The following is a 17,774-nucleotide window of genomic DNA, read 5'->3' as shown; positions in this document are numbered from 1 at the left end:
TCATTTATCATGATCCTGCTTGTCCTGTTGTCTGGCTGGACCAACCAGCTCCTTTCCTTCCCACCCATGTTTTGGACCTTACAGTCCATATTTTGAACCCTCATCTCTTTAGCTGTTGGTTCCTAGGATGGACAGTTTTGTTTAAGCCCACTCAGCCATTACCTCCTTTTTCTTTCTGAAGGATTGTCATCTGCTGTCTAATTTTAGCCATGGTTATTCCACTGAAGTGCATTGTGGAAGTCTGAGCACTCCTGGTCCCACGTCTTCTATCGGATTGACCACGATGATGGCCCTTCCTTCTCTAGGCTTCTTTGGTTCCTGAGACACTTCCCTGTGACACTGAGATGGAGAGTGAGCAGCGAGTGCAGGACTGTGGGCCCTGGGGTACCTTAGTTTGGCCGTAGATGCTGACTTTGACCATGAACTCACTCCAGGACCCAGGCTGATGACTTCACTCTGCAAGTTTCTCCTCAAAAACAAACAAACAAACAAGCACCCCCCCCCCCAAATTAGTGTCCACCTTGTCGATGTGTGGGGAGGACTTGTGAATAATCAAATGAAAAGCACTTGGAACAGTTGCTGGCATGCAGGAGGTGTTCATGTTAGCCACTGTGGGGACGTTAATGTGGGGTTTCTCCTGTGTATCCAGCTGATCCCTTTCCACCCCCATTTCCCTCTCCTGACTCATGTTTTCTAAATTCTATTCTTTGCTCTTCATTATTATGTTCCTAGACATTGTCTCACTCTTGCCATTTCAGTGTCTCCTTTTTGCAGTCAAATCTATCCAGGTCAGTTCTCTACACTTTAGTAGGGAGGCTTCTTATAGCACATAACTGTGCTGTAGGGACATATGTTTTGGAGGACATTTGACTCTTGTCAGATCACTGCACACCAGCTGCCCCCTCACTGGCTCATCCACAGCCGTGGCAGTTCCACTTCAGATCTGGAGGAATTTGGATTTCCACCAGTTTCTATGACTTGCATTATTTTGAAGATGAAATTGCAAATATCATCCTGCATAGTGGACGTGTGGGACCACGTCAAGTGACTATACCCCGGGAAGGGTTAAGATGGGATTGTAGAGATTTGTGAATCAAACAGACTAGCATCACGTAAGTCTTAGGAATGATCTAGAGTGTTGTCTGAATGCTTACTAGTTCCTGGGAACTGTGAAGTACTTACCCGACTTTCACAAAAAGTTTAGGAGGTGGTTAGCATTATCCTCTCATTTTACAAGTTTTGTGTTTTTCATTTATAGAGAAAATGGAGACTTAAGAAGGTAAATATTCTCAGTCTTATAACTAGCAAGTGGCTGACTTAAGATTTGACCAGTTCCCTTGGGTTCCAAACATAGAACTCTTAACATCTTGGTTATCTTCTCATTTTTCATTTTGTTTTTTTCTTTCACCTTTCCCTGTTTATTGGATATGCTAGGGCTTAGTCCATTTTAAAGAGAGAGTGTATGTATATTTCTTTGTATTGTATTTTTTAAAGATTTTATTTATTTTTTTGAGAATGAGAGAGAAAGAGAGGGAAGATGAGTGGGGTGAAGGGCAGAGGGAGAAGCAGACTATCTGCTGGGCAGGGAGCCTGATGTGGGGCTGGATCCTGGGACTCCAGGATCATGATCTGAGCCAAAGACATACACCTAACCAACTGAGCCACCCAGGTACCACAGTCATATTTTGTTTTAATGTTTGAATTAACTCAGTCTTGCTTTTGGTTTTGTTAACCCTGTAATCTTTTCTGTAATTTTTGTTTGTTTTCTGAATTCTTTGAGAGCTTAGTTTCTTTAAAATATTTCTTTCTTTCTTTCTTTTAATAATGACACTACTTAAGGCTATGCATTTGCCTCTGGAACAACTTTGAACACTTCCTAAGGAATAATATGTGGTGGTCTCATTTGCTTTATTTTATAGGTAATTTGTTATTACACATTTAATTTCTCCTTTGACCTCTTAGTCAGTTTTCTTTATCTCTAAGTGTTTGGGATTTTGGATGACCTTGAGAAGACTTAGTGTTATTCCTTTGTTGTTTTATGGTCAGGATGATGGCCTACTGTTTTCCTCTTTAGTCTGTATGCAGTTGCAGTGCTATTGAGAAGTACATGTAGTTGTGATAATGGAAATACTGGTTAAAAAGAAATTGAGTAGGATTTGAAAACGGTGCCTGTAAGTCACTTATTTTAGTCTAAATTTTTGTTCTTGTTTTCCAACTGATGTATTTTGTTTCTTTTTATTATTAAAATAGAATATATATTCTCAATAAAACTCTTAGAGCTTATTTCCAGTTTTGGTTTTTTATAGGAAAGTAGTCCCCGCCTGTTGTGTAACAACCAGCACTCGGAGCCAGATACCAGTGAAAAAATGAGGAGGTGTTGTTAAGTGGAACAGGACGACACTCTAACAAACCCACCAATGTTTAACAATTTTAATGAACTTTAAAAAAGTGTCATATTTTTACTGTGAATCATTTCACATTAAAATCTGGTTTTCCTGCCAGAGTTATCTTTAGTGAAAGCTGTGTACTTTCAGCCAGATTTGGAGCAGAGGGAATATTAGTGAGCTGGAAGCAGATCCCTCAAGAAATCCGGGTGTCAAAGGGGGAATTTCCTGAGTATCTGTTTCTTGGTTAATATTCCCTGTGACAGTCTTAGACACACTCCCCGATACACGCATGGCAGTTACTCAGTCGGTACGACTTGAACCTGGGTGATTTAGGCTCGTGAAATCTTTCTCTCACACATTTCTGGCTTCTCCCATTGATTCATGGCATCCGTGCTGGGTTTTCAAGGAGAAGCAGTGAAAGACATGAGGGAGTGACTGGCATTTGACTAGAGATGATTTTTGCATGTTAGCGTTTTCTTTTTGTGTCTCTGGGAACATGGTTTCTGTAGATGCACCAAGACGCTGTGGTTGCCTAGAGGCGGCCTGAGGAGAGAAGGCAGCCCCTGGGAGACAGGACAGGGCAGAAATACCCAAGGAAGGGCAGGACACAGGTGAAGGCACAGAGCCCCCGAGCTGTTCTCAACTCTTACTCTAACCATTTGTCTTTGATAACTATTCCTCCCTGCCGAATTTTCTCCAAACAGAAACAAAAATCTAGTGTGGAAAAACTATGTGGAAAAAAACATTTTCCTTTTCAAAGTCTTCACAGAGAGAGGAGGAAGAACACGCTGACAGAACTCCTTGCTCGTGGGCGGAATTCTGTCTAACACTGCTATTGTGTTTGCTGCTTCGCAAAGCACACTAAAGGCACATTACAGATATTCAGGTAATCACTGCTTTGAGTCATCTTACCCATTTATTCCTTAGTAAAAGTGTCCTAGGGCTGCCTTAACAAGTTCCCACAGACTGAGGGGCTTAAACAAGAGAAGTTTATGGTGTCATACTCTGGAGGCCAGAAGTCTGAGGTCAAGTCTGAGGTTGGTTCTGAGGGCAACAAGGGAGAATCTGCCCCAGATCTCTCCCCCAACTTCTGGTGGGTTGATGCCAGTCCTTGATGTTCCTCGGCTTGGGAAGCATCACCCTGATCTCTGCCTTCATCTTAACCTGGTGTTCTGTGTATATGTCTGTGACCACATTTCTTCTTTTCATAGGGGCACCAGTCATACTGGATTAGGGGCCCATCCTACCCTGGCATGGCTGATTTTACTGCATTTTCAGTGACCCCATTTCTAAACAAGGTCACATTCTGAGGTCCTGGGGGTTAGGACTTCAGCATATGAATTTGGGGGGAGAAACAAAGTCCGGCCCATAACAGTAAATATTTATTTACACTTAATAAATATTTACTGAGCATGTCTTAGGGAAAAAGTGTGATAGGAGGTATTGAGATCAAATAAATATCAGTGAAATATTTTCCTGTCCCAAACCACTTACAGTAAAGTAGGAAAGAAATAAACATATAGCTGTGATCGGCAGAGTTATGGTAAAGGTAGCTACAAGGAACTGTGGTGTCAAGAAGGGAAATGGTCAAGCCCACTCACGGGGGAAGATGCCTCTGTGGGGACAGAGTTTGAACTGGACGTGAAGGGATTCAAAGGACTTTACTAGATAGACAGTATGAGACAAAATGGCGCATTCACTGAACTTCAAGCTATCTTGTGGCAGGAGTATAGGGTATGCTAAAAAGATTTAAGCAAAGCTTTAAGCAATGTTGTTGGACTTCTGATTTGGGGAATGTTCTTCTGATGGACAGCATGGAGCTAGAGTGCGGGTGGTTAAGTCTAGAGTTTGTGAGATAAAACAGTGGAAATGGCCATGAGTCTGGTGCTTGTGTCACTGAGTGGATTCCAAGGCCCTTCATTTTGAAAAGATGGAACTTGAGAGGTCTATGGGATGTCCAGTGGCAGTTGGATTTGGAATTCGGCAAAAAGTATGGGAGGAGGGTACGACTTTGGGAATTATTTTGTGTATAGCCACGGGATTGGATAAGGGGGACTGTATCAAATACAAGAGAGGGTCAGGGGCACACCTGAATTTAGGGGCAGAATGAAGAAAAGGAGTCAACACAGGAGAGCCAGAGAGAAAAGTCAGGGAGGCTGGGACCAGGGGGTCCCCCATTGAAGCCCAGGAGTCGCAAGAAGAAAAGCTTGGACAGAAGCACATAATGGCACAAGTAGGTCATGGAAGATAAAGCCAGTAAAGCCAATGTGCCCTGTGGTTCAGTCTTGACATTATGTTTTCAAAGTCTTTTCTGATACGTATGTATCGGTTTGATATTCAAAAGAGAATTTGAACCTTTACTGAGATCTTTCAAAGGACACCAAAGATGATTCCATTTATAATGTCCAGCAAAATGTTCAATTCTTGTTACTCTTTCTCTGTATCTGTCACTTTCTGAGTTCCCTTGTTCCCCTCCTAAATTTTCAAAATATTTCTCTGATCTAGCCCCCAACAGTCCTTCTTTTACCCTAGAAACTCTTATCCTCCATGTTGATTTCGTTCTGTTCCTCTAGTTATTCTCTCCCTTTTCCATCATTTCTCACTTTTTCCCTCATCTCCTACCCAAACTCTGTGCAAGGAACAAGTTGGTAAAGGCAGTGCTCTTGGTAGATCAGGAAAGAGGAATAGGCTCTGAGTATCCCTGTGTTAAATCTTTCCCGACCCAAGGCAGGCTGTTGGTCATCTTTGGCAGAGCACTCTCCGATAAGCAGTGGGAGTGGAAGCAGGTTGCTGTGGGTTGAGGATTAATTAATTAATTGGTGGATGATTTAGTACAAGTGGTGAGTATAAATTGTTTATTCCAGGAGCTTGATTTGGAAGGGAAAGAAAATAAGAGGCTGACCAGGAGATTTCAGGCGATTGAGGTCAGGTCCTTTAAACATTCTTTTGGAGTGAATTTTTGTTTTTCAGTCATACTTAGAGCAGAGATCCACACAGGCACTGACTGTCATCTTAAGAGAAAAATCAACACTATTTGCTTTGCTCATTATTATTTATTGTCATTGGAACTGACGAGGAAGTTCACCAGACCTGAAGCCTGGATCCCAGACTAAGGGCAGGGTTGGAGATGTGAATGTGGATACACCTTGAAGGGATGGAGTGAGCTGAGCATTGGACTTACTGATGTAGTGAAAGAGGGTTTTTTGTTTTATGGGCATAGACGCTGCCCAGATATTCACCTCAGATCAGTTATTCAACAAAAATTTGTACACCTCCTACTCTTTCTTAATCACTGTGTTAGGCCTTGAGGTACCTGGAACTCTGGGGGATAAGCAGGACAGGAGCATATTCCATCATTCCTGTCCCAAAGATTCCCAGTGGGAAGTGACTATGGGGCTCTTCTATTAGAAGGTGGAGTGATCAAAGTCTGAGAGTAGGGCAGTGGTTGCCATGATTCACCTCAAGGGGGAAGCGGATGTAGACAGCTGGCTGCAAGCATCCCTTGAGGACCATGAGACCTTACTTTGACTAGCTGCCTTCCACCTTGGTCCCTTGGTAATAAGGGAATCCTAAAAAGTAGGTGTGACTCAGCATTACTTGTCACCACCATGGTAAGGTTTTCTGAAGTTCAGTAGTTTGAGGAAAGGTCAAATTCAACTCATGAAATAGTTATTTTGTATAATGACATTCACTTTCTCTGCGATGGAGGTGACTTGAGAAGGCTTGCACTATGATCTGGGTAAGAGTATTTGAGACAGTATATACAAATGGCAGTTGTGAAATTTGTTTCTACTGTGTCATGTAGAAATTTGCTTTCTTAAGAAGACTACTAAGATATTTTCCCAATCTCCCTTCTGTGTGCTAATTCTCCTCAAATATCTACTGTTTTATCCTTCATGGCTCATAGTGGTAAGTGAAAGTTTAACTTGAACCGTCTTGGGAGGTGGAGTGAAGTCTCTTGGTGACTGTGTATGTGTCAGTATTTGAATCATGACAAGGGAGGCTTCACCCTCCCTGATCAGTGAGTTTCTTTCCCAAGCGTCATGGCCTCAAAATTTTGTCTAGAGCCTGGGCAGAAGCATCTGCTTCAGGCCGCGCCAAGTGATCTTGGACCAGCAAGCAGAGATCATGAAGTTTTGCTTTACTTCTATTGGAAAAACAAAGTTCATTTCCTCAGCACGTGTTATCCATGGAATCCTTCACGAAGACAACCAGCAAGTAAGATATGCTGGGGGACTCATGTGGTCATCATGTAGGAAAAAAGGACAGGTCTAAGGACAGGTTTTCATCACCTTGAGGTAGAAATTGCCCAGCTGTTATAAGAGCATCCATATGAAACCAGAATCCTCTACTCCACCTCCTGTGGTGAAATCAGGGGCCCATGGTCCAGGGGCATTCTTTGCAGCAGACAAATGGTCATAATGACATTAGCATTACTAGAAGTCTCAGGAGTGGGCCTGTTGGTCCCAACCCAACTGTAGATTCTTGGATTCAGTTTTTTGCTCGTTTATAGATTTTTGTGATCCTCTTCTGTCAAGGTTGAGAGGTAGCTGTGAGTGACAAAATCCATGGAGAGAGAGTTTTCCCATCATCTGAGGAAGTAGCAGGTTGAGGGTGATCTTCATGTGTGCTCATGAAAAGTGCACTCGTGAGAGGGAAGGTGTTTGGGCCAGGGGGTGTTCTGCGGGGGATCACCTGTTTTTGGAAGAGTCTCTTCTGCTGTATTGACAAGTCATGTATGCTCTTGACTTTTGTGTCTGGAAGGCCATGGTTTATTATTTTGTATACGTCCTATTTTCTCAACAAAAATTGTCTTCCATCCTCTTACCTATATGCCTACCTCCTGGGACCAACAGGCAACTTAATGTGGCGAATGTGCTATTAGTTCCTGCTTTTCTTCTCTGCACAGCTTTTGTTCCCTTCCCTGCTAAAGCTCTGAAATTATTTCTGAACACCCTAATAACAGTCCACAGGCTGCTGCTCGGGACCCCCCAGCCTCCTCAGTGTGAGCGATGGGGGGTGAATCTGTCAGTGTTGCTTTTTCTTCCGTGGAAGTAAGCCAGGTTCTATTTCTTCTGGGACATAATTGAAGTCTTATGAAATGTACACAGAACAAAATAAGGCACTGAAATAGTCTGTGAAAAAGTTTCATCCCAAGGAGATGTCACATAAAGCGAGTGTTTGCTTTCAAGTAAGAAAATGTCTCCATGTCACAAAGAAGCATGCTCTGGCTTTTGGAGACATGGGTATCTTCTCAGGGACTCAGTCAGAACTTCCCTTTGCGCTCTTGTATGCGGTAAATATTGTGTGTTGGCAGGTGCTGTAAGGGTGAAAAATACGGAAGATGGTCCTTGATCTGTGCCAGCGTTGTCAAGCAGTGGGAACCCTAGTCCAGGGTTTGCACAGAGAAATAACAATGTATGATCTATGAATGAAAGTGAGGAAGTACCATACAGTGGGTGCCGTGAGTGGTAAATGAAGAAATGGCTTTGCTGAGAAATTGGCGAGGTCGGAGGTGAGCTAGAGGTAGCTTAGCAGAAGTGGTGTGATGGTGGGGGGCCCTGGTGGAGGAGGCCAGAGTGCAGAAGGGAAAGAATAGTTCCGTTCATGGGGCTGAGGGGAACAGGTGTAGCCTGAGGGTAGAGGTGTGGAGGTCGGTTGGAACAGAGAGTGCAGGGCATGGGCTAATGATAAGTAGCTCTGTGAGTCATCATCTTATTAAAGATCAGCAGAACCTGTTGATCAAGAAATGAAATTTCAAGCCCTAAAAACACTTTGCAGGCAGCACAGTGCTACTCGAACACTGCCTGTTGTTTCCATTGCTTCTTGTTTAGGACCTTCATGTAAATTGAAATGTGGGCAAGCTCCATTTCCAGAATGGTCACATGCACCGTTTTTTTTTTTTTTTTGTTTTGTTTTTGGTTTTTTTTTTTGATTGTTGTTTTTACTAAAGATTATTATTTTTATGTTTATTTTTTCAATTCAAAATTCTTTTCCTCACCATAGAAACAATGTTAGAAATAGGATTTGGATTCCTTGACTAGTTCACAATCTTTTATAAAAAATTTAATTTAATTTTTTTTTCAGTGGCCTGGTGGTGGGTATTCAGGAGGGCACATATTGCATGGAGTCCTGGGTGTGGTGCATAAACATGCACCGGTTTTATTTTTCTTCCTTCTCTCCCCTAGTCCGTGGTTTGCATGCTGAATTCCTGTCACTGCGGAGTCTTTTAGTAAGGGCACTCAAGCAACCTAGAGTCTACGTCTCTACCATTTGGGCCACAAGCATGAGGAATAATCGGGGAGAGATGTTCCCTAAGAGAAATCTCTCGTATTTGTTTTCAAGGTGTTTTGTCGGCTGTTGAAGGATGCTAGCCTTCCTATATTTCATCAGACCCAGTCAGTCAAGGAGCTTTTTCAGATTTTCCAGATTTTTCTAATGTAGTTGATTGCATAAAATAATCAGCATTAATGACATTCTGCTGTATCCCTTCTGCTATGTTATTAATTTGTTTTGTTTAATTTTTGGTTAGAAGAAAGGCCGTAGGTCTTAGCTTACTGAAATAATCCAAAGCTTGTTTAAAAACAACAACAACACTGTAGATTGGCCTTCCTAAATCTATGGGCACCACTTTGTTGTTGTTCCTTTTGACACTGTGGATAAAACTGTCCCATACAGTTGTTCATTGTTGTTTGGGCCATTCGGAAGATAATGCTTTGGAGGTTTAAAGAAATTGGGTTTTAAAAACCTTGAGTTGTGTTTTTGGTTTCCGAGGGTTTGGGAGCTGCAAGTAAAGCATTTTTTTTTTTTTTTTTTTAATAGAGAAAGCTTCAGCAAGGGTAGATTGCAGAGAGAGGGGACAGCAGGGTTGGCTCTAGGCCCCTTCCAAAGCACATTCATGCTGCTCCCTCTCAGTGTCAGAGCCCAGGTCACCAGTCCACTACTGTTGTCATTTCTGTGTTCAGGAGAGAATCCGTCTAGAGGCTCTGGAAGTGGCACTTCCCAGGGGAAACCTGGCGGATAGCCTGGGAGAGTGACGTGCCTCAGGGTGGTTAAGTTCATGAAACTGAGGACGATCTAAGGAATCCAAGGAGATCCCTGGCCACTCCCAGTGACCAGCATCCGCCTTCACATGGTGGGTGCTCAGTAAGTGTTTGGAGATTATCCCTGCTACAGTCTAAACTGCGCTCCCCCCATTCATATTTATGTGGTAGCATTTGGGGGTGGGACCTTTGGGATGTAATTAAGTTTAAATGAGGTCATGAGTGTGGGGGATTAGTGTGTTTGTAAAGAAGAGACCCAAGAATGCAGGAGGGCTCTCGTGCACATTCTCTTTCCCATTTCCTCTCTCCCTCTCATTCTCTCTCCCCCTCCATCCCTCCCTCTGCCATGGGGACACAGGGAGAAATCAGCTTTTGCGAGCTAAGAGGGGGGCTCTCACCAGAAGCCAGCCATGCTGGCAGCCTGATCTCCAACCTCCGCCTCCAGAGCTGTGAGCAAGAAATGTCTGTTGTTCAAGCCACCCAGCTGTGGTATTTTGTTGCCTAAAATGTCAATCCTGAAAATGCCTTCCTCAAGCTCTAAATTCATCGACTCTGAGACCAGTGATCATTAGTGAGAACCCTGTGCTGTGTCTCCTCAGATTGGAGCGGCCATATTCAAAGTTAGTGGGAGGCTTGTCTATTGTATTATGAGTAGGAGAGAGAAGCCCCATCAGACCCCAGACTCGTCAGTGTGTAAAGCCTAGGGAAGGACTGTGGACACCCTAGTGTCCTCAGAAAAGGCCAAACCCAGAGCCCGGCCTCTGTACACCGCCCTGTTTCTGGAACCCACCAGGCATTTCGGATTCCCTGCCTCTGCCCATCAGCCTCCCCAGAGCATCCCCCTTGCAGACCTCTGTCCTTTCATCTGCCCCGTCAGAGAAAAACCAGAGCAGGACAGCAGATAAGGAGCAAACCAGAGTGGATTCTGGAACTACTGTAGTGGGGGAGAGACCCCAGGATAGAGCTGGGTTCGATTACAAACAGAGCAAGACAAGCAGGATGGATGGTCAAGAGCAGGGTGGTGGTGGGGCGGGGGCAGCTAATGAGCGATTCCTAGGAGGAGACATCAGGGCTTGGGGTGCTGGCCAAATCAGCCTTGCAGGATTCTAGCTAAAATTGGGCAGAATTCTGAAGGTCAAGGCCTTTTTGGGAAAGGAATTGGAGCCCGATGGAACCCTGGGCAGGAGTGCTGGGCTCACACTCCACCCTGTTAAACTGAGCAACAGATCCGGTTCTGCTGGTGCTGTGGGCCTTGAGACCCTCGCAGGTCTGTTTTCTTCATCGTGGAGCCCCTGGCCCTGGGACCCTGCCTGCCACACGGGAGCCTCTCAGGACTGGATTTCTAAGGCACAGGAGGGCCTGGGGTGAACACACAGTGCTCGCTGCATCATGATGGTCATGGCTACGCCGAGAGCTTTTCCAGCAGGATGTGTTCCTGTCTTCATTGGTCAGCCTGGAAGCACAGGCGCAGGACGCCCCCGAGGCCATGCCGACCCACAGCCGCAGCCCCACGAGAGGTGGACGGCGAATGGGTTTTTGTTCTCAGCCCTATGAGATGATGTGAAAGGCAGAGTGACACTATTCCTCACTGGGTGGGACACTTGAAGGTGCTGCTCACCAAAGAGGAGCCCCATCCAGGGGCCTGCGTGTGCAGGGCTGGGCTGCTGGCTCCGACATGCCAACGGCGGTCAGTGGTCGGTGGTTGGTGGTCGGGCTCCTGGCAGGAAAGCCTGCAGCCTCCACCGCCCCCTGGTGGGCCTCCAGTGAGCCACCGTAGGAGACGGAGGTGGTAAAACAGTTTGTAAACGCGAGAGGGGTTGAAATAGACTTATGGTTTATTTCATTAAATAGGAAAAAATTGTAAAATTAGAAGCCACTGTCACCAGTTAGAAAATACAATTAAAAAGTATGTTTCATCCAAAAAAGTTGTTAAAGTCTACAGCTCACAGACGTCCCCACGCTGCTCGACCCCAGCACGACTGCCAGGCCCCAGCTCAACTGTGGCCCAGCCATCCTGTGAGACCACAGAGAAACAACAGCGGGCACAAAAGCCTTTTGGGAGTAACCGGCAATGTGGGGGCCACCTGTCTCCTCCAGCGCCTCCCATTTCCACGCTGTCGGCTTCCCCTCCAGGCACGCCACTGCTAGTTCTGAGTGTGACCACCCACAGCTCCGGTGTGTGACCTTGTCCAGTACAGGCTGTGTGGGACCCTGAGTACCAGAGCCGAGCTGATTGATTACCTGGGGTCCAACACCTACGACGGGAAAAAGCCCTACATTCTTATTTTCATGAACTTCCAACTGAAATTTAGTACTTTCTTCCATTATGAATGTGGGCACCATATTGGTTTCCTGGAGCTGCTGTAGCAATGTACCCCAGGTCGGTGGCTTAAAACAACGGCAGTGTCTTGTCTCACATTTTTGGAGGCCGGAAGTCTGGGATTAACCAAGCAGTGTTGGTTCCTTCTGAGCTGTGAGGGAGCATCTGCTCCAGGCCCCTCTCCTGGCTTCTGGTGTTTGCCAGCCATCTCGGCTTCCTTTGGCTTGTAGAAGCATCACCCCATCGCTGCCTACATCTTCACATAACATGCTCCGTGTGTGTTTCTGTGTCCAAATATCCCCTCCTTAATTATTTATTTATTTATTTATTTGACGGCGAGAGATCACAAGTAGGCAGAGAGAGAGGGGGAAGTAGGCTCCCTGCTGAGCAGAGAGCCTGATGCGGGGCTCGATCCCAGGACCCTGATGAGATCATGACCTGAGCTGAAGACAAAGGCTTAACCCACTGAGCCACCCAGGAGCCCCCAAATATCCCCTTTTTATAAGGACACTAATCCTAACTGGATTATGGCATGCTCTACTGACATTACTGTAATTTGGTTAAGACCCTATCTGTGAATGAGGTCATATTCTGAGACACTGGGGGCTAGGACTCCAGCATGCCAATTTGAGGGGGACACGGATCAGCTGATAACAGACACTGACCCATACAGTAGAGCCTGTGACTTTGTCTCTGAAAGAAATCACCGATATTTTCACATCACGTGGTTTTAGTTTTAGACATTTCCAAAGACGGGCAAAGCTCCTGCTGCCTTCAAAACAAAGGTTGTCATCATACCTGGAGCCGGACGTTGTTAGATGCGCTAATACAGATGTGCATAGGACTCTGGCTCACTTTAAACTGGTTTTGATACATTTGTTTCAATGTCATTGATTTCCTTTGTAATTCTATATGTTTGGGAATGGATAGCCAAGAGGGAGGCTCCCTGAGCTCCTTCCAGACGACTCTGCCTGCTCTCCTTTGGTTTTGGGTCACCCAGTAGACAGCACACCCCGTCCTGCCTAGGACCCAGAGCGGGCTGATTAACTGGGGAGGTGGAGCTTGAGGAGAAGTTGGATTATGAATTGATACTACCAGAGGTCATGCTTGGCTTAGACCCAGGACAGAAACAATTACTGCCATATGTAGAGCCCTTTCCAGCCACCCTGTAAGGCACACAGTATGTGATCTCTATTGGAGACAGACACAGGTCTAGAGCGTAAGTGCCCTTGTGCCAAATTACACCACTGTGTTCACAGAGCCATATGTGAAGAAGATCTTCTGTTTCCAAATTCCTCCGTCTTTCCATCCCTGCCGGCTGCCTGAAGTTAATAACAAGGGACTTTTATTTTTTATTTTTATTCTATTTTATTATCTTATTTTATTTTAAATTTTGTTTTATTTCAATTAGCCACAGTACAGTACATTGTTGGTTTTTGATATAATGTTCAGTGATTCATTAGTTTTAAAATCTGCTCCATAACACCTTAAACTGACTTACAATGGCAAGTGGAGTAGGTACTGATTTGACAATATGCAATATTGCAGAATTGTCTTAGGAACCTCACACTTTGTTCAAGGGGCTGCCTTCCTTACCTGGCCAACCGATCTTGTTAAAACAGATGTCAGCACTTCGGAGTTTTCAGAAAAAGCAAGTCCCAGACTTTATTTCCCAGGGTCATATAAATCCTGTTTTTAATTTTCTACCTACTATGTTTTGGCATCTTATTTCTGGCTGGGGAGGAAGTGCCCCTCCCAGGGGGAGCCCTTTCTTAGAGATAAGGAAGCATCCAGCCTGGACCAGGTCTTTAAAATGCAAATGAACCCACCGAGGGCCACAGTATCTCTGTCTGGTCTTTATGACTCAGGAGACCCAGGGCCAGGTAGTAGCTAGGGGCCACCCTATAGCCAGCTGCCACAATTACTCAGACTAGCCAGTCCCAATCTGTTCACCTTGCTATGTGTCTCCTTGTCTACAGAAATACTCAATAAAGGCCATGACCCAGACCTGTCTGTTGCACCTGTGAGCCTCCCGTGGCCCACCTTGGCCAGCCATGTCTCTTGTTTCTAAGAGAGGTAAAGTAATGTTAATGTTTTCTTTTAGTGATATTCACTTGTCTGGGTTGTCATTCAGTCATCATTATAAATTAACACCCGGACACAAAATGAGTTTGTACTGTGAGGCACTGTGCCCCATGAAATGCACTGTGTAAAAAATCAGAATAGGGGTCAAATAAATTCAGGCTATTTTATAGAAGGTATCACCATTCAGAGATTTATTTTTATTTAAAATTATTCAAAAAATATTAATGTGGAATAGCTTACATACAGCAAAGCACACAGATCTTCGTTGGATGATTCAATGAATTTTTATCTATGTAACCACCTCCCAGACCAAAAATAAAATATATCCAGCTCTCCAGAAGGACTCTTATGCCTGTTCCTGGTTAATAATCCCTCCACAAGAGGTAATTACCACTCTGACTTCTATTATTATTGACACATTTTGCCAGGTTTGAACTTTTTATCAATGGAATCATTCAGAACATATCTTCCAAGCCTGCCTCCTTTCATTCAACATAATATCTATCAGATTAGCACATAGTGCATTTATCAAAAGTTTGTATTTTTTAATGGCTATGTAACATTTTATTGACCCACTCACTACTGATGGATATTTCTTGCTTACATTTGCGCCATTTATTGATGTACTGCCTCTCGGCTCGAAATTCTTGTTTTTTTTGACGACTCTGTGAAAATGGCTCTGGGCCCTCAGTGACTTCTCTGCTGTTAGTGGGCCAGGCTGTGCCCTTGTCATGGAGGTCTGCGTCTCAGGCTGGGGTTGGTGGACTTTCCTGGAGCTTTCATAAGCTAGAGGCAGTGCTGCTCCTTATTCCTGCTTTTCCTGTGTTCTTAGAGACTTCTTTACTTCCTGCTAATCACTCATCACTCAGATCCCATGGTAGAGGAACAATCCTTTATGTTAAACTTTCCCTTTGAATCACCGGACCCAGACGGAGGGGAATTTTTGGTTACTGTGTGCAGCAATGTGCTCTGCACATTCTTGGCCACACCTCATTTCTCTTGGGTACAAGCTCAGGTGTGGTTGGCGGGGTCAGAGCGTATCGTTCCCTGCAGCAGATACTGCCAAATAAATACGGCTTTCCAACATCCCACTTCCTTTTAGTCATCTCCATGGGTGGCACTGGTTTTATTTGTATTTCCCTCATGACTAATGATTCCTACCCTGGGTTTCAGCCTTTTGGATATCTTCTTCTGTGAAATATCTGTTCATAATTCATCTTTTAAGATTGTGGGGTTTTTTTGGTTTTGTTTTGTTTTTATGCTTTCTTTGTTTATACATAAAAGTTCTTGATATATTCTTGATATACTAGTCCTTTGTCAGATATGTGTATGACATATATTCTCCCTTTCTGTGGCTTGCTTCTGAAGTCTTTTGACAGTATTTTTTGAAGTTCCATTCATCATCCTTTTTTTCAGATCCAGGAGGCCCTCCCCTGTCTCCACACCCCTAGCCCCACTAAACTGCATTTGCAGACTGACTCTTTGGCTTTCTAGCTCTTGGGGATATGGACTTCCAATCCCTTTGTCATCAGGCCCTGTAGCCCTAGGTCAGGAGTCCTACCCACCTGGCCTGGGCAGGGAGGGACCCTCTGTTTAATGGAGTAAAGACAATGACTTCTGGGCTCCTGACAGACAGCCTTTCCCTGCCCTAAAGAGCTAGCTTTTAAGGCTAGCTTTGTGCTGTTACTTACTTGTTCTTCTGTAATTTAAATGTGCCTAGTCTAACCTACACACAGCCCTCTGGGGTGTTAGGTGGACATGCCCCTGGCCCTCTGGGTGCTCTGACCCAGAAGGGGCACAGTGACCCTGGCCTGGAGCTGATGTGACACCTGCAGAGGTGGGAAGCAGAGGAGAAGGGAGGGAGGGACCTGCCACCTTCTGGCTTGTCTTGATCTATAATTCATGCACACTGCTTATCTACTCCAGTTCCGAGGCTCTGTGTCTGTGTCTGTATTGCTCCTAGGTTGAAAGAGCAAAGCCTGGTACCCAGAATCTGCTAAATAAGCTGTTGCTCCATAACTGACTGGAAAGCCAGGTGACACAGGCTGGCCCAAGTGTGTTTTGAAGGTGGGGTTTCCATAGCAGAGATAGTTGCCTGTTCATGACTCTGTCCATGGAGCTGCTTTATGCTACGGGCTCCTGCCTTTTAGCCAAACTGTGAGGGACAGAACCTGGGGGATACATATTTCCTTTTCTAGAAACATGCTCTTCCAGGCTCTCTCCCTTATTGGTGCTAGGTGTCCTCCCCAAATCCCCTTCAGTAGGTCCTTATGGTACAACATATAGACTCAGTTGAAGGTGTAAATGGGGATATGAGGTGTAACTTCCTGGTCACACACTGGAGGTAGGAAGTGTGTTCTGATGGCACATGAAAATAAATGACCTCAGGAAGCATTGGCCAGTCAGACCTCGTGGGTGCCGTTTGGTGTCTAGTGAGAGACCCATGAAGTGAGTGAGCTGAGCTGAGCGTCCCTCCCTGGGGATTGAGGTCCATGCGAATGACCCTGAGAAAAGGTGCACTAGGGGAAAGAGGTGTTAAGGCTCACCAGTGAGGCCACCCACTGAAGAAGAGCAGACTTACCTGAGAAAGGAAGCAACATAGAGAAATATCATCCTTCTCTTGATTTGGTTTGTGCATTTCTTTTTTTTTAAATTTTATTTTCAGCATAACAGTATTCCTTGTTTTTGCACCACACCCAGTGCTCCATGCAATCCGTGCCCTCTCTAATACCCACCACCCGGTTCCCCCAACCTCCCCCGCCCCAGCTTCAAACCCCTCAGATTGTTTTTCAGAGTCCATAGTCTCTCAAGAAATTAAAAATAGAGCTTCCCTATGACCCTGCAATTGCACTACTCAGTATTTACCCCAAAGATACAGATGTAGTGAAAAGAAGGGCCTTCTGTACCCCAATGTTTATAGCAGCAATGGCCACGGTTGCCAAACTGTGGAAAGAACCAAGATGCCCTTCAACGGACGAATGGATAAGGAATATGTGGTCCATATACACTATGGAGTATTATGCCTCCATCAGAAAGGATGAATACCCAACTTTTGTAGCAACATGGACGGGACTGGAAGAGATTATGCTGAGTGAAATAAGTCAAGCAGAGAGAGTCAATTATCATATGGTTTCACTTATTTGTGGAGCATAACAAAGAGCATGGAGGACAAGGGGAGATGGAGAGAAGGGAGTTGAGGGAAATTGGAAGGGGAGGTGAACCATGAGAGACTATGGACTCTGAAAAACAATCTCTTTTTAAAATGTGCTGTGGGGGGGAAATGCAATTTGGTTCCCCTTACCCCTTCTTCAGCCAGAGTAAACTACACATCCTACCCCTGCAAAGAACTATTCTCAGAAAGATGATGGATGCCTGGGTGGCTCCATCAGCGGAGCGTCTGCCTTCGCTCAGGTCATGGTCTCGGGGTCCTGGGATTGAGTCCTGCATTGGGATGCTTGTTCTTCAAGGAGCCTGCTTCTCCCTCTCCCTCTGCTACTCCCTCTGCTTGTGCTCTCTCACTCTCTCTGTCAAATAAATAAATAAATAAATAAAATCTTAAAAAAAAAAAAAAAAGGAAATAGAATTCTCAGCATCCTGCCAGCCACGGCTCAGAAACGTTCTTGCCATCCATTTGCCTCCCACAGTGATTTCTCTGAACTGCGTGGGGCCTCCAGCTGAACAAAACCTCCTTGGGGCCATGAAGGACAGGAGCCAGACTAAGTCGGCCTCCAGAGAGTTAGCTGGTTCTGGAAGTTTCCATCACTATTCCATATCTTTTATGGAGAAGGTATTTGGAACAGAATTTTAACTGAATGAAATTTCAAGGTCCTATTTTGCCATGAAAATAAGTGACCCTTTCTTCCTTCCTCTTGGGTTTTTTGTTTGTTTGTTTTTGTTTTTGTGTGTGTGTGGTTTTTTTTTTTTTTTTTTTTTTTTTTG

The sequence above is a fragment of the Lontra canadensis genome, unplaced genomic scaffold (genome assembly GCF_010015895.1).
Source record: "Lontra canadensis isolate GAN:19392208 unplaced genomic scaffold, GSC_riverotter_1.0 scaffold29, whole genome shotgun sequence".
NCBI classification, from domain to species: domain Eukaryota; kingdom Metazoa; phylum Chordata; class Mammalia; order Carnivora; family Mustelidae; genus Lontra; species Lontra canadensis.
The sequence above is the reverse complement of the archived record's forward strand: the minus strand, read 5'-3'. Positions refer to the sequence as shown.